Source organism: Lissotriton helveticus, chromosome 7 (genome assembly GCF_964261635.1).
Source record: "Lissotriton helveticus chromosome 7, aLisHel1.1, whole genome shotgun sequence".
In the NCBI taxonomy this organism is placed as follows: Eukaryota; Metazoa; Chordata; class Amphibia; order Caudata; family Salamandridae; genus Lissotriton; species Lissotriton helveticus.
The window spans coordinates 52894690-52922201 of record NC_136068.1 but is presented as its reverse complement, the minus strand read 5'-3'; the positions used below and the strand labels follow the sequence as shown (position 1 = coordinate 52922201).

The 27512-nt window shown below is 49.9% G+C and overlaps 1 protein-coding gene and 1 long non-coding RNA gene across 5 annotated transcripts in view; one reads left to right on the top strand and one right to left on the bottom strand.

Moving 5' to 3' along the window:
- The window catches only part of LOC144768016 (uncharacterized), a 463846-nt gene that overhangs the window by 289704 nt on the left and 146630 nt on the right, over nucleotides 1-27512 (bottom strand). The window lies entirely within an intron of this gene.
- LOC144768013 (glutathione S-transferase kappa 1-like) overlaps nucleotides 1-27512 on the top strand; it is a 130693-nt gene that overhangs the window by 27580 nt on the left and 75601 nt on the right. The window lies entirely within an intron of this gene.

Sequence of the window (27512 nt, the reverse complement as noted above, 5' to 3'; positions counted from 1 at the left end):
TCCCCAGAGGCTCAGGCTCTCAGATTTTCTCGCATAGGAGTGAAACCAACATAATTGCCTGAGGGAGCCTCTGAGGGGAGGTGGGCGGGTTGCATGTGAATCTATGAAAGACACCAATACTGGAGAACCACAGATTACAGGTAAGTAACTATTGTTATTCTCCAGTATTTGGGGTGTCTTTCATAGATTCACATGCCTGAATCAGAATAGATAGCAGTACCCATAACATAATGCTCCTAGACGCTAATTGTGACATAGTATACATGCATAATGATAAAATGCAAAAGACATTGTAAAGCGTCTAAAAAAGAGCATAGAGGAGGCGGGAGAACAGAGGCTCACCTTATTGGAAAAGATTGCGAAGAACTGCTTTTCCCACCGAAGCATCTGCATCACTTGCTGAGTCCAGACAATAGTGCCTCGTAAAAGTGTGTCTGTTGGACCACGTTGCAGCTTTGCAGATTTGCAGAAGGGGAACACCAGCAAACAGAGCAGTGGAAGAGGAAACTGCCCTTGTAGAATGCGCTCTAGGTAAGGCCTGTAAGGGTCTTCCTGCCTGTTGATGACCGAGTCCAATTGTTGACGAGACCCATCTGGTGATAGTCTGTTTGGATACTGCACAGCCTTGGCGCAGTCTGCCATAGGCCACAAACAACTGATCTGTCTTGAGCACAGCTGCTGTTCTTGAAAGATAAAACTTGAGACATCGCCTGATGTCCAAGGAGTGTAAAGCTCGTTCAGCCGGTGATTGTGGATTTGGAAAAAATGTCTTGAGGATTACCTGCTCATTTAAATGAAAGTCCGAAGGGACCTTGGGCATGTATCTTGGATTGGTTTGCAGCACCCCCGAATCAGAGATAAATTGTAAAAAAGGCGGTTTAGACGTGAATGCTTGAATGTCACTGACCCTTCTGGTAGAGGTTAAAGCCAATAACAAGGAGACTTTCCAAGTAATAAACTTAAGGTCAACCCTATGGATCGGTTCAAAGGGGTGACGCATGAGCTGGGCTAGCACCACATTTAAATGCCAAACAGGAGGTGGTCGTCGAATTGGAGGAAACATACGAAATAGACCCTTGAAAAATTGCTGGATTATTCTTGAAGAAACAGAGAGTTCGATCCGTCCTGACGGAATCGGGAAATGGCTGCTAGAAACACCTTCAGGGTTGAATGCGCCAAACCCGATCTAGCCAGCTGCAGGAAGAAAGGCAATATTTGTTCTGGTCTAGCATGAATGGGATGCAGATCAACAGTCTGGCACCAGGCACAAAAACGCTTCCACTTGAGCTTGTAGGTCTTAATCGTTGATGGTGCTCTGGCGTTAGCTAGAACCTCTTGACAATCATGAGGAATGTCTAAGTGGGCGAATTCATTGTGCTGAGGAGTCAAGCTGATAATTTCAGAGAAACTGGATCCGGATGGTACACCTTGCCCCTCTGAATTGTCAGGAGATTCGGTATTTGAGGCAGTTGTATTGGCCTGCACTCCGAGAGGAGGAGAAGTTCGGTGAACCAATATTGCCGGGGCCACCTTGGAGCAATTAGGATTAGGCAACATGGTTGACTCTTCATCTTCCTGATGATCTTGGGAATTAACGGAATTGGCGGAAAAGCGTATGCAAATATTCTACGCCAATTCATCGAAAGGGCATCCCCGCACGAGTATTTGTGGGGAATCCAGCTTGCAAAGCGTTGGCATTTCCGGTTCTGATCTGTTGCGAACAAATCCAGGTCGGGATGACCCCACTCTCGGAAGATCTGATCCAGGGATGGTTGATGTAGCTCCCATTCGTGATTGCTTCCGGAGGACCTGCTGAGTGATTCCGCTAAGACATTGGCAACCCCTGGGACATGGACCGCCGACAGACTGATGTTGTGATCCAAGGCCCAATTCCAAATTTCTTGCGCCTGATGGGATAACCGGGCCGATCTTGTGCCTCCCTGCTTGTTCAGGTAATGCATGCTGGTTGTGTTGTCCGTTCGTATCAACACCGTAGACCCCTCCAAGATCGCCTGAAAGGATTTCATGGCGAGAAAAATGGCTCTTAGTTCCAGCAGATTTATGTGCCATTTTTTCTGCTGCATGCTCCATTTGCCACTGACTGTCATCCCTTGGAGATGGGTGCCCCAGCCTTCCAGAGAAGCATCCGTGGTCACAATGAATCTGGGTCCTTTTGCCTGGAATGCACATCCCACCTGCAAGTTTCTTCCTTGCCCCACCACTGGATGGAGTTTCTCATCCGCTGGGTTATTTTGATGACGTCCTCGAATGAGCCTGTTATTTGCACCCACTGACGACTGAGTTCCTCCTGTAAGGGTCTCATTCGCAGGCGACAGTTGGGGGTGAGAGGAATACAGGATGAGATCATCCCGAGGAAAGACTTGAACTTGCGAACAGAAACACACTTTCTTGTTAGTAGTGCTAAGGCCATCTTGCGAATCTTCACCTGCCTTTTTTTTTATAAAAACACTTGGGCGAGTCTTGTGTCCAGCGTGGCTCCCAAGAAAGACTTCCTTTGCGATGGAGTCAGGTGAGACTTTTCGAAATTCACCGGAAAACCCAGGCTCTGGAATAGTGATAGACATCTTTGAACGTGAGTTATTGCCAAGTCGATGGAACTGGCCTTGATAAGGCAGTCGTCCAAATGGGGATAAATCTGAACTCCTTCTAATCTCAGGTGTGCGGCCACCGGGGCCAACCTTTTTGTGAAAACTCTGGGGGCTGAACGTAGTCCAAAGGGGAGTACTTTGAACTGGAAGTCCCTGCCAGCCACTCTGAACCGTAAGAACTTCCGGTGTCGGGGAAAAATGGGCACATGGAAGTATGCGTCCTGAAGGTAGAGTGTTGCCATGTGATCCTCTATTGAGAGAAACTGGAGGATTTCTTGAAGCGTCAACATTCTGAAAGATAATTTTTTGAGGTACTTGTTGAGGGCACGCAGGTCGAGGATGGGGCGCCATTCCCCCGACTTCTTGCGGATCAGGAAAAATCTTGAATACAATCCTGTTCCCCTCTGATGTTGAGGTACCTTTTCTATTGCTCCTTACCGAATCATTGAGTGTTTTTGGGAAAACAGCTCTTTGAGATGAGCTGGAGGTGGTCCTTTTGGGGGAGAATTTGGAGAGGCTTTGACGAATTCGAGAATGTGACCCCTGGAAACCACGTCCAGGACCCATCTGTCCGTGGTAATCTTGTACCAATTTGAATAGTATTGGGATATTCTTCCTCCAATTTGCTTCAGGCTGGGACAAAGTGGTGGCAGGATGTGTGTCTCACTTGCTCTTGTTGTTGTCTCTTCCTCGATAAGAGGGTTTTCCTCTTGATTGAGAGTAATTATTTCTCCTTTGGCCATATGTTTGTTGACGGTATGGCTGGTATCTTTGATTTCCTTGGGTGTTACTGTAGGAGCGTTGCTGTGAATAACCTCCTCTGTTAGAGAAATTGCCTCTTCCTCTTGCGCCACGAAAGGAAGACTTTCGAAATTGCAGAGAGCCCAGCGACCTTGCCGTCTCTGTATCTTTCTTTATGGCTTGCAAAGCCTCATCAATATGTTGTCCAAAAAGGAACTCCCCATCATAGGCCATGTCCATGATCTTGGTCTGGACCTCTAGACGAAAGGATGTAGCTTTTAACCAGCCTTGCCTCTGGAGAACAGTTTCCCCCGCCAGCTGTCTGAAGCCTGTTGCTGCCACGTCCACAGCAGCATCAATTATTTCAGATGAAACGCTCTCTCCCTCTAGTAGGATCTTTCTTGCTTCAGCTCTATCTGGTTCTGTAAGTTTGTCGATGAAAGGCGATATGTCAGACCACATCTGCCTGTCATACCTCCCAAGTATTGCAAGTGAATTTGCGGCTCGGACCGTGGTTGCCGCAATAGTTGACACCTTCTTCCCTATCGAGTCAAGACGTCTACCGTCTTTATCAGGGGGAGCAGAGACCTGTGCAGACGGATTCTTGACTCTTTTTTGAGCTGCCTGTGTAACTACTGAATCCGTCTTAGCCTGACCAATAAGGTATGCCGGTGACGTAGTAGGTGCTCTATACTTCTTTTCTACCCGAGGTAGTACTGCGGGTAGAGAATTTGGTGTAGCCATTATTTTCAGACCTTCCTTCCATATAAAGTCAATGATTGGAATAGACCAACTCTGTTTTTGCGGCAAATCCTTAAAATCATATAGGAAGCATTCGTCTTGTTTAGCTTCCATTGTGATGAGGAACCTTTTCGTAGCTCTTTCCATAATCTTGTGAAAACTGGCAATGTCCACCGGCGGAGACTCCGCCGTAGGCGGGCCCGCTGGAGAGGGGGTTGGTTGCCTGATAGTCGTCCCAGTCCGACGATACGGACTTGTCGTACAATTCCCCGTCTTCTCGTTCGTCTTCCGAAGAATTTTCACCCCCTGCTTGATGAGATGGTGCTGGTGAAGAAGGTACTGTGGGTCGTGCTTCCTCAGTTGTCATTTGAGAAACTGATTCGTGCGGTTGTAAAGTTGCCGTATATGTTCTTGGCCTAGGCGTAGAGACATGAGAATCACCCGATTCTGAAGGCGGAAACCTGCGATAATAATCGCTCAACATATATTGGAGATTCTTGAATAAATCCATAGGCATTTGCATGTTAGGCGCTGTAGGAGAGTAGGGTCTGCAATCCTATGATCACCCAGATTTTTGCTTTTTGCTGCACTGGTTTACGACTTTCCCCGGCTGTGGGCCTGCTAATCAGACCCACAGCCTAGCTGTTCTCTCTATCCAAATTGTACTCAGGTACTGAATTGGCACTGGGCCCTCTCTAAGTCCCTGTACCCAGGGCTGAGGTGCACCCAGAAGTCTCCCAGGGGCTGAAGCATGTATTGTGCCACCCCTGGGCTGACTAACTAAACTGACACAACTGGCTGCACGACAGCTGGGGCAAGGTGGTGTACTCACCCTTTGCTTTAGATATAGTATACCTATATCTAACCCTAAAATGGACACACAGATCTCCTATCAGTCACTCCTATGGCAAGCCTTAACAATCCTGAAGGCAGAGTGCTTGGAATCGTGTGAGATGGTGCTCTGGCATGAGCTGAGCCTGTCTGCGGCTTTCGGGATCTATCCCTTAGCCGTTTCCATGATATCGCATACCATATACTCTTAAGTGCATTATAATCCTCGCGGTTATATGCCAACTCTGGTATCGCTTTATCAAAACATGTCGAGTAAGGTGTCATACGAATTGGAATACTAACCCCTCGCCAATTCTGGCGACGGGGTTAGCATTCCACCCTTCTAGAGGGACACGGCATGTATGTAACCTCTAACCCCGGTTAAAGTCAAACAGAGCCTCAGCTCCACAAAATGGATGCTGCCACCGAGACACAAGTCTGCCCTCCTGCTGCTGGGAGTCCTCCCAGAGCAGGAGATAAGGACAAAGGGTTTCCTGCCAGGGGCGGTGCCAGCACCGTCCCAGACAGGATTTTGTGTATCCTAGGTAGGCAGGGCTTCAGAGGAAGGTGACTGCAAGTGGCACCCCGGTGCTCACTATGCATAGGCCGGCTTGAACCAGTTCCAGGGACACTCCAGACCCTGAGCTGGGGAAAAGCCCGCCAAGGAAGTGGGTGTAACCACCCCCTCCTGGTCCCACCCATAGGGCAGGACCTAGTCGCGTGCCAGCCCCCTTTTCCCAGATAAAGGTGGGAGCAGGCCCCCTTCCAAATTAGATCATCTTTGGAATCAAGACACGACTTTCTACGAAAGGACTTCAAGATTTCCTTCTTCAAGATTCTCCCTTGTGGCTAAGGAGTAGTCACCCTGCATCCGCAGGCACCATCGCAAGAACACTGCGGTCTGCTGTAAGTCCTTCCTCCGGAATCCGACTGCCCGGCTCGACAAGACCCGGCTTCCCTGGCGCCTCCGACCTCTACTCACCTCTACGGCCAAGCTGAGAACCGTGAGTGCGACGAGACCTCAAGGGACCGACTATTGCCAAGACTGCACGACTTCTGCACAGCAAGCCCGCCGAGTAATTTCCTGGCGAGTGCTTTGGGGTCCGAGAAGCCCCGACCCTGAGCAGCTCCAGCACCGAAGAGCAGCCCCCCAGCATCTCCACGATCGGCGTGGGGCCCTTCTGCTTTTTGCTGCTCACCGCGTTGTTTGGCTACTAGCCCGCTGGCTTGTGGCCTTCTGAACGACGCCCGACGACATCACTGCTGCTAGTCTGGTTGCTCCAGACTGGCTCTTGCTCCCTTCCAGAAGAGGAGCACCCCGGACCCTCCTGGTCCACTCCAGACGCCATTTTGAGTCCACCGCGTGGGCTTGAATTAGCCAAGGCTTTGTTGCCCAATCCTGGGTTCTTCGACGCCGACAGCTTCATCCATCGTGGGACAGCTCGCCTCTCCATCCTGGTCGCCGACAACGCCTCCTGGTCCGTGAGATCTGCAGAGCCAGCGTCGCCCACTCACCTAGTCGAGGTGACTACCATCCGGTGCCCTCCTGGTGCCCACTGACTACTGGCTAGTAGTCACGAACTTGGTCCCCTCTGCTTTCAGGTGTCATCCATCTTCCAGATCCAGGCTTGGATCAACTCGAACTATCTTCACTGGTCGCCTGCCAGCATCTTTCTTCCAGGCTCCTGGTCCGGCAACGAGGATTCCCGACGTCTTTTGAGACCTATGCAGCTGCAGCCCCTGGGCTAGGTAACTTCGGCATTTCGGTGCCCCAGCATAGCCTCACTATCCAAGGGTCAGGATCCACTGTCGTTTTCTCCCTACCAGGTCGGGTTCGCCCGTGAACACTAAGGATTAGTTACTTACCTGTAATCCTAGTTCTCTTCCAGGGGTATCCTCATCAAAGTCATAAGCATTAGAATATTCCCGCCCATGCGCGGGACCCCGGAAACAATATATTATATGTGCCCCACATATATATAGACATATATATATAAATATATATATATATATATAAAAATAAGCAATTGCAGCCAAATAAAACAACAGAGCTGTAATATGCTGTGAAGAATTTCCACCATACAGTGTATTTTGCATTAGAAACATGAGAAACAACACCAATGCTTGTTTAGAAACTGTTTTAATGCTTAAAAAACAGTAGAAATTCTCATAACACACTGTAAACATATACAGCTCCCAGGCTGCATTGCAAATCCCCAGTCTAAAAAGACTGAAAAGCTAACCTGTAGCTGAATGTACTAAAACTGACGCTGTGCCTTTAAGGCACCTCTGCCCCTAGCTTCCCATCATGCCTCAGGGGTTACAGTTAGGTCAGTTGTTCTTTCCGGAGACTGAAAACCAAACCATGGTAACAACAGGTTAAAAACATCTCCTATGTGTGAGAAGTTGGCCTGATGTGCAGTGTTCACTATTCTAGTGATCACTATATATCAGTCCAAACAACCCTTATTGATGATTGGTTGTAAGTCAACCTTATAGACCAGCTATCCTAGTAGCGTGGATACGAGCAGTCTAAGGCTAAGACTCTAGAGGGCGTGTTAAGCCAGCTGTTTTACCATCACATTACCCCTTGAACACCCAGTGAAAGGACACCACACAAGTGTTATGAAAATAAACAGTGTATTTATTAGAATCACAACAACCCTGTTCTCTTTATGAGGACAGGGTGCTAGGCACACAACAAAACTCTTACGAAAATACTTAAGTTAGCACGTTATACACAAATGCCCGAGGGGCACGAAAAACCATATACTTTAAAAGTGGAATGCGAATTACTAGCAGGTAAGTAACAGTTCTAATAGGCTTTGGAATCGCTAGGACTTGACTAGGGAATCGTTAGATTACTTCTAGGAGACCTAGGGGACTCGGGTGCAGAGTGTGCACTCTCACGCGGGATGCGGGACAAAGTCTATGGAGGCTAGTAAAGGCAAAGTTAGTGTTCACGGGCGAACCCGACCTGGTAGGAAGAAAACGACAGTGGATCCTGACCCTAGGATAGTGAGGCTATGCTGGGACACCGAAGTGCCGAAGTTACCTAGCCCAGGGGCTGCAGCTGCATAGGTCTGAAAAGACGTCGGGGATCTCGTTGCCGGACCAGGAGCCTGGAAGAAGGAAGTTGCTGGCAGGCGACCAGTGAAGAAAAGTTCGATGGATCCAAGCCTGGATCAAGGAAGAAGAAAACCTGAAAGCAGAGGGGACCAAGTTCTTGAATCACTAGCCAGTGATTAAGTGGGCACCAGGATGGCACCGGGCGAAGTCACCGCAGTCAGGTGAGTGGGCGCTGCTGGGCTCTGCAGTCTCTCGGACCAGGAGGCGTTGTCGGCGACCAGGATGGAGGTGCGAGCTGTCCTACGAAGGTTCTTGACGTCGACGTCGCTGGACCCAGGATTGGGCAACAAGTCTTGGCAAATGCAAGGCCCACGCGGTGGACCTAAAATGGCGTCTTGGGTGGACCAGGAGGGTCCAGGGTACTTCTCCGATGGAGGGAAGCAAGGGCCAGTCTGGAGCAACCAGACCAGCAGCAGAAATGTCGTCGGGCGTCGTCGGGAAGGCCACAAGCCAGCGGGCTAGTAGCCAAACAACGCGGTGAGCAGCCAAAAGCAGAAGGGCCCCACGCAGATCGTGGAGATGCTGGGGGGCTGCACTTCGGTGCTGGAGCTGCTCAGGGTCGGGGCTTCTCGGACCCCAAAGCACTCACCAGGAATTCACTCGGCGGGCTTGCTGGAAAGAAGTCGTGCAGTCTTGAAGATGGCCGGTCCCTCGAGGTCTCGTCACACCCACGAATCTCAGCGTGACTGATGATGCAGGTAGAGGTCAGAGGTGCCAGGGAAGCCGGTTCTCGTCGAGCTGGGCAGTCTTGATCCGGAGGAGAGACTTGCAGCAGACCGCAGTGTTCTTAAGATGGTGCCTGCGGATGCAGGGTGACTACTCCTTAGTCACAAGGGAGAAATCTTAGGAAGAAGTCTTGAGTTCCTTTCGTGGAAAGTAGTTTCAGGATTCAAAGATGATCTGATTTGGAAGGGGGCCAGTCTCTACCTTTATCTTGGAAAAGGGGGCTGGCACGCGACTAGGTCCTGCCCTATGGGTGGGACCAGGAGGGGGGTGGTTACACCCACTTCCTTGGCGGGCTTTCCCCAGGCCAGGGGCTGGAGTGCCCCTGGAACTGGTTTCAGCCGGCCTATGCACAGTGAGCACCGGGGTGCCACTTGCAGTCACCTTCCTCTAAAGCCCTGCCTACCTACAATACACAAAACCCTGTCTGGGACGGTGCTGGCACCGCCCCTGGCAGGAAACCCTTTGTCCTTATCTCCTGCTCTGGGAGGACTCCCAGCAGCAGGAGGGCAGACTTGTGTCTCGGTGGCAGCATCCATTTTGTGGATGCTAAGGCTCTGTCTGACTTTAACCGGGGTTAGGGGTTACATACATGTCGTGTCCCTCTAGAAGGGTGGAATGCGAACCCCGTCGCCAGAATTGGCGAGGGGTTAGTATTCCAATTCGTATGACACCTTACTCTACATGTTTTGATAAAGCGATACCAGAGTTGGCACATAACCGCGAGGATTATAATGCACTTAAGAGTATATGGTATGCGATATCATGGAAACGGCTAAGGGATAGATCCCGAAAGCCGCAGACAGGCTCAGCTCATGCCAGAGCACCATCTCACACGATTCCAAGCACTCTGCCTTCAGGATTGTTAAGGCCTGCCATAGGAGTGACTGATAGGAGATCTGTGTGTCCATTTTAGGGTTAGATATAGGTATGCTATATCTAAAGCAAAGGGTGAGTACACCACCTTGCCCCAGCTGTCGTGCAGCCAGTTGTGTCAGTTTTAGTTAGTCAATCCAGGGGTGGCACAATACATGCTTCAGCCCCTGGGAGACTTCTGGGTGCACCTCAGCCCTGGGTACAGGGACTTGGAGAGGGCCCAGTGCCAATTCAGTACCTGAGTACAATTTGGATAGAGAGAACAGCTAGGCTGTGGGTCTGATTAGCAGGCCCACAGCCAGGGAAAGTCGTAAACCAGTGCAGCAAAAAGCAAAAAATCTGGGTGATCATAGGATTGCAGACCCTACTCTCCTACATGACCCCCCCCCAAACTTTGGGACAATAAACTAACCTTGACCAGGTGAGTCTTCTTGCTCTAAGTGGAAATACCTGGAGAGCCCATCAGCATTGCTGTGATCAGTCCCAGGTCTATGCTCCACTGTAAAATCCATCCCCTGTAGGGAAATGGACCACCTAAGCAGTTTGGGGTTTTCACCCTTCATCTGATTTAGCCACAAGAGGGGCTTATGGTCTGTCTGAATGGTGAAGTGAGTGCCAAACAAGTAGGCCCTCAGCTTCTTCAGGGCCCAGACCACAGCAAAGGCCTCCCTCTCAATAGCTGACCAATTTTTCTCTCTGGGTGTCAACCTTCTACTAATGAAAGCAATAGGCTGATCATTACCATCAAAATTCAGTTGAGACAGAACAGCTCCCACACCCAACTCAGAAGCATCTGTTTGGACAATGAATGGCTTGGAGTAATCTGGACTCTTGAGGATAGGTGCTGTGCACATGGCCTGCTTTAGGTCATTGAATGCTTTCTGACAGCTTGCTGTCCACTGAACTTTCTTTGGCATCTTCTTGCTTGTCAGGTCATTAAGGGGGGTCACTATGGACCCATAATTTCTGACAAACTTCCTATAGTACCCAGTCAGGCCCAAGAAAGCTCGAACCTGAGTCTGGGTGATTGGAGGAGTCCAGTCCTTGATGGCCTGTATCTTACTCTCCAGTGGCTGAACCTGGCCTCCACCTACAAGGTGGCCCAGGTATACAACCTGTGTCTGCCCTATCTGGCACTTTGTGGCCTTGATAGTGAGGCCTGCCTTTTGCAGAGCCTCTAACACTTTCCTCAGGTGGACCAGGTGATCCTCCCAGGTGGAGCTAAAGACAGCAATATCGTCCAGATATGCTGCACAGAAGTCATCCAGCCCAGTGAGGACTTGATTCACCAACCTTTGGAAGGTGGCAGGTGCATTTTTCAGTCCAAAGGGCATTACCACAAATTGATAATGCCCTCCAGGGGTAGAAAATGCTGTCTTGGGTTTGGCTTCCTCAGCTAACCTGATTTTCCAATACCCAGCTGTCAAATCAAATGTGCTTAAGAAGTTGGCAGAAGCCAATCTATCTATAAGCTCATCTGCTCTTGGTATTGGGTGGGCATCAGTCTTAGTGACTGCATTGAGGCCTCTGTAGTCTACGCAAAACCTCATCTCTCTCTTACCACCCTGGGTGTGAGGCTTTGGCACTAGAACTACTGGGCTAGCCCAAGGGCTATCTGAGGGCTCAATGACTCCCAGTTCCAACATTTTCTGCACTTCAGTTTTGATGCAGTCCCTAACATGATCAGGCTGTCTGTAGATTTTACTCTTGACAGGCAGACTGTCTCCAGTGTCAACATCATGGGTACACCAATCAGTTTGGCTGGGTGTCAGAGAGAACATATGTCTGAAGGATTGCAGAACTTGCCTGCAATCCTGTTGCTGATGTTCAGTGAGGCTGCCACAAAAGACAACACCATCAACTGACCCATCATCAGGATTCTGAGTGAGCAGGTCTGGGAGAGGGTCACTCTCTTCCTCCTGTCCCTCATCTGTGGCCATGAGCAAGCTCATGTCCTTCCTGTCAACATATGCCTTGAGCCTGTTAACATGGAGCACTCTGAGAGGGCTCCTGGGAGTTCCAAGGTCCACCAAGTAGGTAACCTCTCCCTTTTGCTCAATGATGGTGTGGGGCCCAGACCATTTGTCTTTCAGAGCTGCTGGGGCCACTGGCTCCAGCACCCACACCTTCTGTCCTGGCTGGTATACAGTCAGAACAGCCTTTTGGTCATGCCAAGCTTTTTGAAGTTCCTGGCTGGCCTCAAGGTTTTTAGATGCCTTTTCCATGTACTCAGCCATCCTGGAGCGGAGACCAAGTACATAGTCCACTATGTTGGTTGCAGGCTTTTTGAGAGGTCTCTCCCATCCTTCCTTCACCAAACACAGGGGTCCTCTCACAGGATGCCCATACAGAAGCTCAAAAGGGCTGTAGCCAACCCCCTTCTGTGGGACCTCTCTGTAAGCAAACAAGAGGCAGGGGATCAGGACATCCCATCTTCTCCTAAGAGGTTCAGGTAGTCCATGAATCATCCCTTTGAGGGTCCTGTTGAATCTCTCAACAAGCCCATTGCATTGTGGATGATAGGGTGTGGTGAACTTGTAGTTCACACCACACTCTTTCCACATGGCAGTCAGATATCCTGACATGAAGTTTGTACCTCTGTCAGAGACGACCTCCTTTGGAAAACCCACTCTGGAGAACACTCCAACTAGGGCTCTTGCCACCACAGGGGCTGTGGTGGTCCTCAGGGGAATAGCTTCAGGATACCTGGTGGCATGGTCCACCACCACCAGTATAAACTTGTGCCCTGATGCTGTCTGGGGTTCCATTGGACCAACAATGTCAATCCCCACTCTTTCAAAGGGGACCCCCACCACAGGTAGTGGTATGAGGGGGGCCTTTGTTGTGCCACCTGACTTACCACTGGCTTGGCAAGTGACACAGGAGCGACAAAACTCCTTGGTATTCTCATTCATATGGGGCCAGTGAAAGTGTGAGACAAGCCTGTCCCAAGTCTTTGTCTGACCTAAGTGACCTGCAAGGGGAATCTCATGGGCCAAGGTGAGAAGGAAACCTCTCAGAGACAAGGGGATGACCAGCCTCCTGGTTGCACCAGGCTTGGGGTCTCTTGACTCAGAGTACAGGAGTCCATCTTCCCAGTATACCCTGTGGGCACCGGTGGCATTCCCTGCAGCCTCAGCAGCAGCCTGCTGTCTGAGGGGTTCAAGGGAAGGGCAGCTCAACTGTTCCTTCCCCAGGTCTGCTCTGGAGGGTCCCCCTGAGCCCAGAAACTCAACTTGATCAAGTTCAAGCTCTTTAGGCTCAGTTTCCCTCAGCTCTTCCAGATCAGCCTCCTCAGAGACTTGATCCTCAACCTGGGGCAAGGGGGAAGGCAAAGCCTTACCCTTACTGCTCTTCTTCTTGGGAGGTGTCTGGTCCATCTTTTCAGGATCCAGCACCTGTTCAGTGGGGCATTTTCTGGCCTGTGACCTAGTCACAGCAAGCACATGTGCTGGCAAGCCTAACATTTCCATGTGAGTCCTCTGCTCCACTTCTGACCACTGTGATGACTCCAAATCATTGCCCAACAAACAATCAACTGGGAGGTCTGAACTGACTACAACTTTCTTTTGTCCCTTCACTCCACCCCAGGAGAAAGCCACAATTGCCACACTATGGCTAGTAGTGACATTGCTGGCATTGGTCACCAGGAAATCAGTACCTGGCATGATCTGTCCAGGGTCCACAAAGTTAGGTGTCACCATGGTGACACTGGCACAAGTGTCCCTATAGGCCTGAGCCATTTTGCCATTAATCAAAGGTGTCTGCCTGTATTTGCCCAAAGTATTGGGACTTATCTCAGGGGACATATCCATATCCCCTGTACAGACAAGGACAGCCTGAGTGAGTGTGCCAACTAAGTTGTCAGACCCCTCAGTACCCAAGGTTAACCCAACTAATGCCTTGGGAGGTACACTACCACTACTGACTGTACTAGGGGGTGCAGTTGCTTTAGGAGCTGTAGTGGCAGGAGTTTGTCCTCCTCTTTTGGTGCACTCACTAAACCAGTGAGATTTACTTTTGCAGTACTGGCACCACCTTTTTGACTGGCCTTCTTGAGTCTTCTTCTTCTGGGAAGCCTGACCCCCACCCTCTTTGGTTTGTTGGGGACCTGGTGAAGACTTCTGGTCATTTTGCTCATTCTTAACATTACCCTTCTGGTCTGCTTTCTTCTGACCACCCTGGTTCTGGTTCTGGTTCTGCTTGATCCTTGTCCTGACCCATTTGTCTGCCTTCTTTCCCAATTCTTGGGGAGAGGTCAGATCTGAATCAACAAGGTGCTGGTGCAGCAACTGGTTCTGACAATTGTTCAAAATTTGTTCTCTCATCATTAGATTATACAATCCTGTGTAATCTGTAACCTTGCTACCCAGTAACCAGCCCTCCAAAGCCTTAGTGGCACAATCCACAAAGTCAGACCAGTCCTGAGACTGAGTTTTCTGGGTGTCTCTGAACAGCAACCTGTACTGCTCAGTGGTTAAACCAAACCCATCAACCAGTGTATTCTTCAGGACCTGGTAATTGTTAGCATCCTCCACTCTTGTAGTGAGGAGCTTATCTCTACCTTTACCATCAAAGGAGAGCCACAGTATAGCTGCCCACTGACTCTGGGGAATGCACTGCACAGTGCAGGCCCTCTCCAGAGCAGCCATCCATTTCTGGATATCATCCCCTTGCTTAAAGGGGGGCACTATTTTAGTCAGGTGTTTAGTATCTAAACCCTTCTCTCTATCTCTTGGGAGATTGCTGCCACCAGTGGGAGCTAACCCACTCATCTGCTGCTCTCTTGCCAGGGCAAGCTTCTCTTTGGCCAGGGCAATTTCTTCCCTTTCAATCCTCAGTTCAGCTTGTCTCATCCTAGCTTCATGCTCCCTTCTCTGAGGGGAAGTAAATCTCCTCTGTGGAGGATTCCTTCTCCCCTGAGAAGAGGCATTAGAGTGCAGAGATCTATTGGAGTCCCTAGAAAGAGATCTATCTCTCCTAACTCCAAGGTTAGGCCCACTTCGGGTTAGTACTGGGGGTCCCCCAGATCCTAGCCCAAGTAAGTCTAAGTTGGCCCTGGTTAGCCTTCTGACTACCTCAAGACCTTTGTCTACCTCATCCCCAGAGAGTTCCTCTTGATCCTCCTCCTCAACTGCAGTAGCAATGTTGGGGAGATCTGGATCCCCAGAGGTTCCCTCTAAGGCTGGCATGTTCTCATGTAACTGAGAAAGCTTTCTGGCATCATATGTCTCTAAGAGACCTATCAGAAAGGGAATGGTGGGGTTAGACCCCTGCTTCAGTTTTCTGGAGACACAGATCTGTCTCATCTCCTGGAAACTGAGAGCTGCATATCTTGAAGTGACCTGTGGAGGGTCAACACTGACCAGGGGAGTCTCAGTAGAATCTCCCTGGGTAGACATGCTTTTCTAGTGAGGTGTAAGTGGTGCACTTACCTACACTATATGTTTGCCTACTGATCCCTTGCTAGAGTTGTAGTTTAGGGTGTGCTAGGCCCTAGGAGCTACAACAGCTGGTTCAGTAGAACTCAGAGTATTCTAAGCTAAGTTATATGTACCTTTAGTACTTATGTGATCTTTCACAAGATATTCTTAGGGCATGTGTGGTAAAACAACAGCAAGCTCAAATCCCAACCGCTGCTCACCAATGTGAGAAGTTGGCCTGATGTGCAGTGTTCACTATTCTAGTGATCACTATATATCAGTCCAAACAACCCTTATTGATGATTGGTTGTAAGTCAACCTTATAGACCAGCTATCCTAGTAGCGTGGATACGAGCAGTCTAAGGCTAAGACTCTAGAGGGCGTGTTAAGCCAGCTGTTTTACCATCACATTACCCCTTGAACACCCAGTGAAAGGACACCACACAAGTGTTATGAAAATAAACAGTGTATTTATTAGAATCACAACAACCCTGTACTCTTTATGAGGACAGGGTGCTAGGCACACAACAAAACTCTTACGAAAATACTTAAGTTAGCACGTTATACACAAATGCCCGAGGGGCACGAAAAACCATATACTTTAAAAGTGGAATGCGAATTACTAGCAGGTAAGTAACAGTTCTAATAGGCTTTGGAATCGCTAGGACTTGACTAGGGAATCGTTAGATTACTTCTAGGAGACCTAGGGGACTCGGGTGCAGAGTGTGCACTCTCACGCGGGATGCGGGACAAAGTCTATGGAGGCTAGTAAAGGCAAAGTTAGTGTTCACGGGCGAACCCGACCTGGTAGGAAGAAAACGACAGTGGATCCTGACCTTAGGATAGTGAGGCTATGCTGGGACACCGAAGTGCCGAAGTTACCTAGCCCAGGGGCTGCAGCTGCATAGGTCTGAAAAGACGTCGGGGATCTCGTTGCCGGACCAGGAGCCTGGAAGAAGGAAGTTGCTGGCAGGCGACCAGTGAAGAAAAGTTCGATGGATCCAAGCCTGGATCAAGGAAGAAGAAAACCTGAAAGCAGAGGGGACCAAGTTCTTGAATCACTAGCCAGTGATTAAGTGGGCACCAGGATGGCACCGGGCGAAGTCACCGCAGTCAGGTGAGTGGGCGCTGCTGGGCTCTGCAGTCTCTCGGACCAGGAGGAGTTGTCGGCGACCAGGATGGAGGTGCGAGCTGTCCCACGAAGGTTCTTGCTGTCGACGTCGCTGGACCCAGGATTGGGCAACAAGTCTTGGCAAATGCAAGGCCCACGCGGTGGACCTAAAATGGCGTCTTGGGTGGACCAGGAGGGTCCAGGGTACTTCTCCGATGGAGGGAAGCAAGGGCCAGTCTGGAGCAACCAGACCAGCAGCAGAAATGTCGTCGGGCGTCGTCGGGAAGGCCACAAGCCAGCGGGCTAGTAGCCAAACAACGCGGTGAGCAGCCAAAAGCAGAAGGGCCCCACGCAGATCGTGGAGATGCTGGGGGGCTGCACTTCGGTGCTGGAGCTGCTCAGGGTCGGGGCTTCTCGGACCCCAAAGCACTCACCAGGAATTCACTCGGCGGGCTTGCTGGAAAGAAGTCGTGCAGTCTTGAAGATGGCCGGTCCCTCGAGGTCTCGTCACACCCACGAATCTCAGCGTGACTGATGATGCAGGTAGAGGTCAGAGGTGCCAGGGAAGCCGGTTCTCGTCGAGCTGGGCAGTCTTGATCCGGAGGAGAGACTTGCAGCAGACCGCAGTGTTCTTAAGATGGTGCCTGCGGATGCAGGGTGACTACTCCTTAGTCACAAGGGAGAAATCTTAGGAAGAAGTCTTGAGTTCCTTTCGTGGAAAGTAGTTTCAGGATTCAAAGATGATCTGATTTGGAAGGGGGCCAGTCTCTACCTTTATCTTGGAAAAGGGGGCTGGCACGCGACTAGGTCCTGCCCTATGGGTGGGACCAGGAGGGGGGTGGTTACACCCACTTCCTTGGCGGGCTTTCCCCAGGCCAGGGGCTGGAGTGCCCCTGGAACTGGTTTCAGCCGGCCTATGCACAGTGAGCACCGGGGTGCCACTTGCAGTCACCTTCCTCTAAAGCCCTGCCTACCTACAATACACAAAACCCTGTCTGGGACGGTGCTGGCACCGCCCCTGGCAGGAAACCCTTTGTCCTTATCTCCTGCTCTGGGAGGACTCCCAGCAGCAGGAGGGCAGACTTGTGTCTCGGTGGCAGCATCCATTTTGTGGATGCTAAGGCTCTGTCTGACTTTAACCGGGGTTAGGGGTTACATACATGTCGTGTCCCTCTAGAAGGGTGGAATGCTAACCCCGTCGCCAGAATTGGTGAGGGGTTAGTATTCCAATTCGTATGACACCTTACTCGACATGTTTTGATAAAGCGATACCAGAGTTGGCACATAACCGCGAGGATTATAATGCACTTAAGAGTATATGGTATGCGATATCATGGAAACGGCTAAGGGATAGATCCCGAAAGCCGCAGACAGGCTCAGCTCATGCCAGAGCACCATCTCACACGATTCCAAGCACTCTGCCTTCAGGATTGTTAAGGCCTGCCATAGGAGTGACTGATAGGAGATCTGTGTGTCCATTTTAGGGTTAGATATAGGTATACTATATCTAAAGCAAAGGGTGAGTACACCACCTTGCCCCAGCTGTCGTGCAGCCAGTTGTGTCAGTTTTAGTTAGTCAATCCAGGGGTGGCACAATACATGCTTCAGCCCCTGGGAGACTTCTGGGTGCACCTCAGCCCTGGGTACAGGGACTTGGAGAGGGCCCAGTGCCAATTCAGTACCTGAGTACAATTTGGATAGAGAGAACAGCTAGGCTGTGGGTCTGATTAGCAGGCCCACAGCCAGGGAAAGTCGTAAACCAGTGCAGCAAAAAGCAAAAAATCTGGGTGATCATAGGATTGCAGACCCTACTCTCCTACACTATGTAATAAACAAAGTCCTTTGCCCGGGGAGGCGGGAGGGTTTGCTTATGACTTTGATGAGGATACCCCTGGAAGAGAACTAGGATTACAGGTAAGTAACTGATCCTTCTCTTCCAGGGGATCCTCATCAATAGTCATAAGCATTAGAATAGAGTAGCGAGCCTCACCTCATCCCTGCGGGCAAAGGAATCAACAGATAACATTCATATCCGTAGGCCCAAGAATAGGCCTTACTCTACCCAAAAAGGTTTCTCAAGGAGGCTTGCCCTACTTGAGAATCCGCTCTGGAATCAGACTCTAGGCAATAATGCCTTGTAAAGGTATGGACTGATTTCCATGTCGCAGCCTTGCATATTTCTGACATAGGAATGTCATGCAAAAAAGCTATTGTGGCTGCTTTCCCTCTAGTGGAATGAGCTTTGGGTGATTGCAACAAAGGTTTGCCAGCCAGTTGGTATGCTAGTTTAATACGAGAGACAATCCATCTGGAGATGGATCTTTTGGCTGCTGCAAACCCAGTCCTCATTGCACCATAATTGACAAAGAGTTGGTCTGTCTTTCTGGTGTCCTTCGTTCTTTCTAGGTAAAACTTTAGCACCCGTTTAAGATCTAACGAGTACAACGACCTCTCAGCTGGGGTCGATGGGTTAGGAAAGAAAGAAGGAAGGGTAATCGTTTCATTTATATGAAAATCCGATACCACCTTTGGAAGGAAAGATGGGTGAGCCCTCATTACCACTCTGTTGTGGTGAAACACAGTGTAAGGTTCCTTGGTGCAGAGTGCTTGTATCTCGCTAACCCCGCGCGCAGAGGTTATTGCCACCAAGAAGGCCGCCTTCCAAGTGAGATGCTGCAAGGAGGCCTTGTGTATAGGCTCAAACGGTGTAGACATCAGTCTGGAGAGAACCAGGTTCAACTCCCAGGGAGGAGAAGGATTTCTCACAGGTGGATAGACCTTCTTTAATCCCTGAAGGAAATCCTTCACTACTGGGACCTGAAAAAACGATGTTTGTGTAGGTGATTTTCTGTACGCTACTATGGCGGATAGATGAACCCTAATAGAAGCGTATTTCAACCCTGATGTCGCTAAGTATAGGAGGTATGGCAGGACTACCTCTTCTTGTCCTTTGGTGGGATCAAAGCCATTGTCCTTACACCAAATGAAAAATCTTTTCCACTTGAACGCATAAGACGTCCTTGTGGAAGGTCTCTTTGCCTCTCTTAAAATATTCATACATTCCGGAGGCAGATTTAAGTGTCCATATTGCAAGACCTCAGGAGCCATGCAGTCAGGTTCAGCGACGGGAGATTGGGATGCAGGATCCTCCCGTCCATCTTGCTCAGTAGGTCTGGCCTGCACGGCAGACGTCTGTGTGGACACAGCGACAGATGTAACAGATCTGGATACCACCATTGTCGCGGCCAATCCGGAGCAATTAGGATCATGTCCATGCTCGATCTGATGAGCTTGGCCACCACCTTCGGAATCAGTGCCAGAGGGGGAAAAGCATAAGCGAACATTCCTGTCCACTCCAGCAGGAGAGCGTTCCCTTGCGTCCCTGGCCGGTGGAACCTGGACGCGAAGGCGTGGCATTTGGCGTTTTCGTCGTCCGCAAATAAGTCTATGTCTGGAAGACCCCAGCAACGGAAGAGTTCTTCGACCACTTCGTCGTTTAGCAGCCAGTCTGGCTGATCTTCGAAGTGCCTGCTGAGTGCGTCTGCTTTTGTGTTTAGCTCGCCTGGAAGGTGCACTGCCACCACCGACAGTCCCCGAGCCAGAAGCCAGTGCCAGATTGTCTGGGCCTCCAGAGACAGAGGGCGAGATCGAGTTCCTCCCTGCTTGTTCAGATAGAACATAGTTGTAGTGTTGTCCGTCTGAACCAGGACTTTGTCCGTTGTTATTGCTGGAAAGAACGCTTTGAGCGCCAGATGAACTGCTCGAAGCTCCAGCATGTTGATGTGGTATGTCTGAAGGTTGGTCGACCAGCGACCCTGAATCTGAAGATGACCCATGTGAGCACCCCAGCCTTCTAGAGATGCGTCCGTTACCACAGACAGCGAAGGAAGAGGTTGCTGAAAAGGGACTCCCTGCAGGACATTCCGAGGGCGAGTCCACCACTGTATTGAGGTCAGTGCTGCTTGAGACAGGATGATTCGATCCTCCCAATCTCCAGTCGCTTGGTCCCACTGATCCTCCACAGACTCTTGTAGAGGCCGCATCCTCAACCTGGCGTTCGGTATTAGGAAGATGCAGGACGCCATGGAGCCCAACAGAGACGCTACGTCTCGCACCTTTGGACGAGGAACCTGAAGTAACTTTTTGCATTTTTGTCCCATGGAAGATAGTCTCTCTTGCGAAGGAAACGCTCTTCCTAACTTTGTGTCTAGAACTGCTCCCAGATAGTGGATAGTTTGCGTGGGCTGCAGGATCGATTTTTCTGAGTTCACATGGAGGCCGAGCCTGTGTAGCTGTTGGAGACACAGGTGACAGTCTTTTTGGTGGCTTGACGAGGTAGATATGGGTACACAAAGAGACCTTTTTTGTGTAGACACGCCGCTACCACTGCCATGCACTTGGTGAAGACCCTTGGTGCGGATTTGAGTCCGAAAGGAAGCACTTTGAACTGGTAATGCTTGGACCCTACCAGGAACCTCAAGTACTTTCGATGACCTGGTGTAATAGGAATGTGGAAGTACGCGTCTTGTAAATCCACCGAACACATCCAATCTCCGATTTGTAGATGAGGACATATTTGGTGGAGTGCCAACATGCGAAACTTCTCTTTGACCACCACTTTGTTGAGGAGTCGAAGATCCAAAATCGGTCTGAATTTTCCTTCTTGGTCTTTTTTTGGGACAAGGAAATATCTTGAGTACACTCCTTTCCCCCTTTGGGATAGGGGTACCTCTTCGATTGCGTTTTTCTTTAAGAGGACGCTCACTTCCCTTTTGAGGAGCTCTAGTTGGTACGAGCGAGACTTTTTTGGAGGAGTCGGTTGTGGTTTCTTCCTGAAACGTAGCGCATATCCATTGCGCAGTATATTCAGCACCCACCGATCTTTCGTGATGCTGACCCACTCTGCCCGATGTTGTGCAGCACTTCCTCCCACTGAAGTGGGTAACGGTGTCAGAGGAAGCCACTGCTCAGGCCTTGCCTCCTCTAGGTGTGGTAGAGGACTGATGATGTCCGCCTCTACCTCTGCTCGACCTTCCACCTCTGTATTGTGGCTTTCCTTGTGGCTTGTTTTGAGACCATTGAGGGGTTTGAACCCTCTGTTGGCCTCCCCGGTTTTTGTTGGTCTTGAAGCGTCGTTTGAATGGTGCTTTCTGTTTTTCCAGACCTACTGCCTTTACTGTGTCTAACTCAGTCTTCATACGGGCCATCTCCTGATCGGCATGCTCCCCGAAGAGTGAAGATCCGGAAAAAGGCAGATTGAGGATGCGCTGCTGTGCATCTGGTTTGAGCCCAGTTAAATGCAGCCAAGAGGATCTCCTCGCACATATCCCATGTGAGTAGTTATGTCCAGCTAGAAGGGCGTTATCCGCTGATGAACTAATCATTTGGTTTGCCACCAAACAGCCCTCCGTCACTGTCTCCTCAAAGTCCTTCTGGTCCTCCTTGGGCAATTTCCCTTTGAATCGCTCCATGGAGTCCCATAGGGCCCTATCGTACCTTCCCAGAAGGGCTGATGCACTAGAGACTTTCAGGGATGAAGCTGCTGTGCTGCATACCTTGCGTCCCCAAGAATCTTGCGTCTTGCTGTCTTTGTCAGGAGGAACTGACGAAGAAGGAGCGACTGTGTGATTCTTCTTAGCTGAGGCTACAATAACTGAGTCCGCCGCAGGCTCACCTTTAACAAAGATAGGATCTGAGTCGGCCGGCCTATATTTTTTCTGGATACGTGCCGGTACTGCCCTGATCGTTGCTGGCGTGAGGAAAACCTCTTTGATTGGGTCCATTATTCCTGGAACTAATGGGAGCAACGGCCGTGTATATGATTTGTGATGAAGGGTCTCAAAAATCACAGTAGTGGACACCTCTGGAGTGGTCATCTCTATATTCAGTTTGTGAGCACCCCTTTGCAAGACGTCCAGATATGTGTTGACGTCGTCAAGAGGGGAAGCTCTTGAGCGAGGGCTGTCTGCCAGCGTTGGAGAGTAATCCCTTTTAGAAGATCCAGGTGAAGATGGAGGGGAGGATGATGGAGTCCTTCTTCTCCTGTGGTGAAAATGCTCCTTCCTCACCGGTGATCTCCTAGGTCGTTCCTCCCTTCGAGGAGAACGTGATACCTTCTGATGTACTGGAGATCTCGATCTCACAGTCCGTACCTCCTTTCTCGGTGTTCGAGATCTGGGTTGCTCCCTCCTTGGCGATCGGGAGACCCTAGGGGCATGCGACCTGTCCGCTCCTCTCTCTCGTGAGCGTGATCGGTGAATGGCAGGACTCTGTCCATCTGCCTCTTCTGCTTGCTGAAGAGGGGACCTGTGGACTGGACTCAAGTACCTTTGAAGTCTCTCTGGTGCCTTAGAATCCTTCCAATTACTCAAAGGAGCATACCATCTTGGCGAGAGTCTTATATGTGAAGTGTACCCCCGCTGGGGACTCTTTTGTACCGGACTCCTACTCCTAGAAGATGACCCCGTTGAACCCGAGGCACTTGAGGAGGAATGGAGTGAAGCAGATTGTGTCACTAGGACTGTCGAAGGCACCGAAGGAGATCTCCGTCTCACCGGTGTTGGAGGACGTCTCAAAAGCCTTTCCCTCGACGTCGAACGCCTCTGCGGCGTCGACGGGGTGACAACCTTCGGCGTTGAATGCTTCGACGTTGACCTGTGGTCTCTCGACGTCGATCGGCGATGATGTGCCGACGGCGGAGTCTTCTCCCTCGACGTCGAACGGCGTTGCCCTGCCGTCGACGAAGGTCTCGACGTCGAACGGCGTTGCCCTGCCGTCGACGAAGGTCTCGACGTCGAACGGCGTTGCCCTGCCGTCGACGGAGCTCTCGATGTCGACCGACGTTGATCTGTCGGCGACGGAGATGGCAATCTCGACCTGGCATGTGGCGACGGCGGAGGATCGGACATCCTCGACGTCAAGCGCCGACGTGCCTTCGATGATCCCTTCCTCGACGACGATCGTCCGAGGGGGCTCTTGCTCCTCGACGCCGAGCGCCTCCGTGGAGACGTCGGCGGAGGTGTCACACTCTTCGAAGCCTGTCGACGTCGAGAAGACGGCGAGTGTGACCTGTCTCTCGACGCCGACCGTCGCCTGGTTGACGGCGGCGGAGTAGACTTATGTCCCGACGTCGATCTTCTCGTCGACGGCGATCTCGTGGCTTCTCTCGACGCCGATCGTCGCCTAGTTGACGACGGCGGAGCCTTCTTCGACGACGGCGAACATCTTTTCGACGACGATTTCCTCATCGACGCCGATCTCGACGTCGACGGAGCTTTTTCTCTCGAACTGTCCATCAGGTGTCGTTTTTTCAGCGCCGAGCCCGGTGCTGAGGTTGATGGACGCTCTGACTTGCCTTTGGAGGGAGTTCTGGGTCTCTTTGAACTCTTCCTCTCCGTAGATCTTCCTCTCATGGATCTCTGGGCCAGACCATAGAGCCTGTTCCTCTCTCTGTCTTTAAGAGTTCTGTCAGACAGATTTTTACAATGGGAACAGTCTTTAGGATCATGATCCTCTGGCAAGCATAAAATACAGACCTCATGAGAGTCCGTTTTTGCCTTCTTGTGGCCACAAGAAGGGCAATCATCAAATAATGAGGGCATCCTCACAGGAAAACCTCACAAAAAATTGACTGCTAAGCAGTTATTTACTTGACTCTGATTTGAAAAGTCAAAGTAAATCAAAAAATTGTTCTTTTGAAGATTTTCTGACTGAAAAAGGCAGAAAAATGTGGAGCTGAGTATCCAGGGTCCTTCCTGAAGGAGCCGGAAAGAACAACTGACCTAACTGTAACCCCTGAGGCATGATGGGAAGCTAGGGGCAGAGGTGCCTTAAAGGCACAGCGTCAGTTTTAGTACATTCAGCTAGAGGTTAGCTTTTCAGTCTTTTTAGACTGGGGATTTGCAATGCAGCCTGGGAGCTGTATATGTTTACAGTGTGTTATGAGAATTTCTACTGTTTTTTAAGCATTAAAACAGTTTCTAAACAAGCATTGGTGTTGTTTCTCATGTTTCTAATGCAAAATACACTGTATGGTGGAAATTCTTCACAGCATATTACAGCTCTGTTGTTTTATTTGGCTGCAATTGCTTATTTTTATATATATATATATATATATATTTATATATATATGTCTATATATATGTGGGGCACATATAATATATTGTTTCCGGGGTCCCGCGCATGGGCGGGAATATTCTAATGCTTATGACTTTGATGAGGATCCCCTGGAAGAGAACTTTAGCGTTACTAGCTTCCATAGACTTTGTCCCGCATCCCGCGTGAGAGTGCACACTCTGCACCCGAGTCCCCTAGGTCTCCTAGAAGTAATCTAACGATTCCCTAGTCAAGTCCTAGCGATTCCAAAGCCTATTAGTACTGTACTTACCTGCTAGTAATTTCGCATTCCACTTTTAAAGTATATGGTTTTTCGTGCCCCTCGGGCATTTGTGTATACCGTGCTAACTTAAGTATTTTCGTAAGAGTTTTGTTGTGTGCCTAGCACCCTGTCCTCATAAAGAGTACAGGGTTGTTGTGATTCTAATAAATACACTGTTTATTTTCATAACACTTGTGTGGTGTCCTTTCACTGGGTGTTCAAGGGGTAATGTGATGGTAAAACAGCTGGCTTAACACGCCCTCTAGAGTCTTAGCCTTAGCCTGCTCGTATCCATGCTACTAGGATAGCTGGTCTATAAGGTTGACTTACAACCAATCATCAATAAGGGTTGTTTGGACTGATACATAGTGATCACTAGAATAGTGAGCACTGCATATCAGGCCAACTTCTCACATTGGTGAGCAGCGGTTGGGATTTGAGCTTGCTGTTGTTTTACCACACATGCCCTAAGAATATCTTGTGAAAGATCACATAAGTACTAAAGGTACATATAACTTAGCTTAGAATACTCGGAGTTCTACTGAACCAGCTGTTGTAGCTCCTAGGGCCTAGCACACCCTAAACTACAACTCTAGCAAGGGATCAGTAGGCAAACACATAGTGTAGGTAAGTGCACCACTTACACCTCACTAGAAAAGCATGTCTAACCATGGAGAGTCCACTGAGACTCCCCTGGTAAGTGTTGACCCTCCACAGGTCACTTCCAGATATGCAGCTCTCAGTTTCCAGGAGATGAGACTAGTCTGTACCTCCAGGAAACTGAAGCAGGGGTCTAACCCCACCATTCCCTTTCTGATAGGTCTCTTAGAGACATATGATGCCAGAAAGATTTCTCAGTTACATGAGAATATGCCAGCCTTAGAGGGAACCTCTGGGGATCCAGACCTCCCCAACACTGCTACTGCAGTTGAGGAGGAGGATCAAGAGGAACTCTCTGGGGATGAGGTAGACAAAGGTCTTGAGGTAGTCAGAAGGCTAACCAGGGCCAACTTAGACTTACTTGGGCTAGGATCTGGGGGCCCCCCAGTACTAACCCGAAGTGGGCCTAACCTTGGAGTTAGGAGAGATAGATCTCTTTCTAGGGACTCCAATAGATCTCTGCACTCTAATGCCTCTTCCCAGAGGAGGAGAAACTCTCCACAGAGGAGAGTGACTTCCCCTCAGAGAATAGAGCATGAAGCTAGAATGAGACAGGCTGCTCTGAGGATTGAAAGGGAAGAACTTGCCCTGGCCAAAGAAAAGCTTGCTTTTGCTAGAGAGCAGCAGATGAGTGGGCTAGCTCCCACTGATGGCAGCAATCTCCCAAGAGATAGAGAGAAGGGTTTAGATACTAAACACCTGACTAAAATAGTGCCCCCCTTTAAGCAAGGGGATGATATCCAGAAATGGATGGCTGCTTTGGAGAGGGCCTGCACTGTGCAGTGCATTCCCCGAAGTCAGTGGGCAGCTATACTGTGGCTCTCCTTTGATGGTAAGGGTAGAGATAAGCTCCTCACTACAAGAGTGGAGGATGCTAATGATTACCAGGTCCTGAAAAATGCACTGATTGATGGGTTTGGTTTAACCACTGAAAAGTACAGGTTGCTGTTCAGAGACACCCAGAAAACTCAGTCTCAGGACTGGTCTGACTTTGTGGATAGTGCCACTAAGGCTTTGGAGGGCTGGTTGCTGGGTAGCAAGGTTACAGATTACACAGGATTGTATAATCTTATGATGAGAGAACACATTTTAAACAATTGTCAGAACCAGTTGTTGCACCAGCACCTTGTTGATTCAGATCTGACCTCTCCCCAAGAATTGGGAAAGAAGGCAGACAAATGGGTCAGGACAAGGATCAAGCAGAACCAGAACCAGAACCAGGGTGGTCAGAAGAAAGCAGACCAGAAGGGTAATGCAAAGAGTGAACAAAATGACCAGAAGTCTTCACCAGGTCCCCAACAAACCAAAGAGGGTGGGGGTCAGGCTTCCCAGAAGAAGAAGACTCAAGAAGGCCAGTCAAAAAGGTGGTGCCAGTACTGCAAAAGTAAATCTCACTGGTTTAGTGAGTGCACCAAAAGAGGAGGACAAACTCCTGCCACTACAGCCCCTAAGGCAACTGCACCCCCTAGTACAGTCAGTAGTGGTAGTGTACCTCCCAAGGCATTAGTTGGGTTAACCTTGGGTACTGAGGGGTCTGACAACTTAGTTGGCACACTCACTCAGGCTGTCCTTGTCTGTACAGGGGATATAGATATGTCCCCTGAGATAAGCCCCAATACTTTGGGCAAATACAGGCAGACACCTTTGATAAATGGCAAAATGGCTCAGGCCTATAAGGACACTTGTGCCAGTGTCACCATGGTGACACCTAACTTTGTGGACCCTGGACAGATCATGCCAGGTACTGATTTCCTGGTGACCAATGCCAGCAATGTCACTACTAGTCATAGTGTGGCAATTGTGGCTTTCTCCTTGGGTGGAGTGAAGGGACAAAAGAAAGTTGTAGTCAGTTCAGACCTCCCAGTTGATTGTTTGTTGGGCAATGATTTGGAGTCATCACAATGGTCAGAAGTGGAGCAGAGGACTCACATGGAAATGTTAGGCTTGCCAGCACATGTGCTTGCTGTGACTAGGTCACAGGCCAGAAAATGCCCCACTGAACAGGTGCTGGATCCTGAAATTATGGACCAGACACCTTCCAAGAAGAAGAGCAGTAGGGTTAAGGCTTTGCCTTCCCCCTTGCCCCAGGTTGAGGATCAAGTCTCTGAGGAGGCTGATCTGAGAGAACTGAGGGAAACTGAGCCTAAAGAGCTTGAACTTGATCAAGTTGAGTTTCTGGGCTCAGGGGGACCCTCCAGAGCAGACCTGGGGAAGGCACAGTTAGACTGCCCTTCCCTTGAACCCCTCAGACAGCAGGCTGCTGCTGAGGCTGCAGGGAATGCCACAGGTGC